Source organism: Arachis duranensis, chromosome 1 (assembly GCF_000817695.3).
Source record: "Arachis duranensis cultivar V14167 chromosome 1, aradu.V14167.gnm2.J7QH, whole genome shotgun sequence".
Lineage (NCBI taxonomy): Eukaryota > Viridiplantae > Streptophyta > Magnoliopsida > Fabales > Fabaceae > Arachis > Arachis duranensis.
In genome coordinates, this window is record NC_029772.3 from 50,205,681 (window position 1) to 50,207,888 (window position 2,208).

Sequence of the window (2,208 nt, forward strand, 5' to 3'; positions counted from 1 at the left end):
ATCCTTCCATGAGAAATTTGGATGATTTCTCCATGATGAATTATAGGTGTTTCCATAAGGTTCACCCATATAATTTACCTCTGCTATTGTAGGGTTCTCAGGATCATAAGCTTCTTCTTCAGAAGATGCCTCTTTAGTTCTGTTGGATGCATTTTGCCATCTATTCAGACTTTGAGAAATCATGTTGACTTGCTGAGTCAACACCTTGTTCTGAGCCAATATGGCATTCAGAGCATCAATTTCAAGAACTCCCTTCCTCTGAGGCGTCCCAGTATTCACGGAATTCCTCTCAGAAGTGTACATGAATTGGTTATTTGCAACCATGTCAATAAGTTCCTGAGCTTCTGTAGGCATTTTCTTTAGGTGAATGGATCCACCTGTAGAGTGGTCCAATGACATCTTGGAAAACTCAGATAGACCATAATAGAATATATCTAATATGGTCCACTCTGAAAACATGTCAGAAGGACACTTTTTGGTCATCTTCTTGTATCTTTCCCAAGCTTCATAGAGGGATTCACCATCTTTTTGCTTGAAGGTCTGAACATCCACTCTAAGTTTGCTCAGGTTTTGAGGAGGAAAGAATTTATCCAAGAAGGCCGTGACCAGCTTATCCCAGGAGTCCAAGCTATCTTTAGGTTGTGAGTCCAACCATGTTCTAGCTCTGTCTCTTACAGCAAAAGGGAAAAGCATGAGTCTGTAGACTTCAGGATCTACTCCATTCGTCTTAACAGTCTCATAAATCTGTAGGAACTAAGTTAAAAACTGGTAAGGATCTTTAGATGGAAGTCCATGAAACTTGCAGTTCTGTTGCATTAGAGCAACTAATTGAGGTTTCAGCTCAAAATTGTTTGCTCCAATGGCAGGAATTGAGATGCTTCTTCCATCAAACTTGGACGTGAGTTTAGTAAAATCACCAAGCATCCTCCTTACATTATTGTTGTTGGGTTCGGCTGCCATCTCCTTCTCTTGTTCGAAAATTTCAGAAAGGTTGTCTCTGGATTGTTGTAATTTAGCTTCTCTTAGTTTCCTCTTCAGAGTCCTTTCAAGTTCAGGATCAGCTTCAACAAGAGTGCTTTTTTCCTTGTTCCTGCTCATATGAAAGAGAAGAGGACAAGAAAAGAAGAGGAATCCTCTATGTCACAGTAAAGAGGATCTTTATTATTAGTAGAAGAAGAAAAGAATAAAGAAAGGAGAATCCAAACACAAGGGTAAGGATAGAGGCAGTGATTGGAGATGAAGAGAAGTGAAGAGAAGTGTTAGTAAATAAATAAATAAATAGAAGAAGATGAGAGAGAGAATTCGAAAATTAATTTTGAAAAGGAGTTAATGATTTTCGAAAATTAAAGATGAGATAGAATTAAAATTAAAATTTAAAATAATTAGTTAATTAAAAAGAATAGAATTAAAATTAAAATTTAAAACGATTAGTTAATTAAAAAGAATTCTTTTGAAAAAGAGGGAGGTATTTTCGAAAATTAGAGAGGGGAGAGTAGTTAGGTGGTTTTGAAAAAATAAGAAACAAACAAAAAGTCAAATAATTAGTTGGAAGAGATTTGAAAATCAAATTTGAAAAGATAAGAAGATAAGAAGATAAGAAGTTAGAAAAGATATTTTAAAATCAAATTTTTGAAAAAAGATAAAATTTTGAAAAAAAAGATATGATATAAAAGATAAGATAAGATAGATTTAATTTTTAAAATTAAAATTAATTACTTGACTAACAAGAAACTAACAGATATGATTCTAGAATTTAAAGATTGAACCTTTCTTAACAAGAAAGTAACAAACTTCAAATTTTTGAATCAATCACATTAATTGTTTAGCAAAATTTTCAAAAATTAAGATAAAATTAAGAAAAAGATTTTTGAAAACTATTTTTAAATTTTCGAAAATCATAAGATAAAAATGAAAAAGATTTGATTTTTGAAAAAGTTTTGAAAAGATAGGATTTTTAAAATTGAAAATTTGACTTGACTTATAAGAAATAGCTAATTTTAAAAAAATTTGTCTAAGTCAACCCAAATTTTCAAAATTTTGAGAGAAAAAAGGAAAAGATATTTTTTTATTTTTGAATTTTTTATGATGAGAGAGAAAAACACTAAAAATACTCAATGCATGAAAATTTTGGATCAAAACACATGATGCATGCAAGAACACTATGAATGTCAAGATGAACACCAAGAACACTTTGAAGATCATGATGAA

At 31.6% G+C, this 2,208-nt stretch overlaps 1 non-coding gene across 1 annotated transcript; it reads left to right on the forward strand.

Annotated features, from left to right (window-relative positions):
- Positions 1-453: 453 nt before the first annotated feature.
- Positions 454-561, forward strand: LOC127742881 (small nucleolar RNA R71). Its single transcript, XR_008004244.1, has one exon. It is a non-coding gene; the product is annotated as a small nucleolar RNA R71 (small nucleolar RNA).
- Positions 562-2,208: the final 1,647 nt, after the last annotated feature.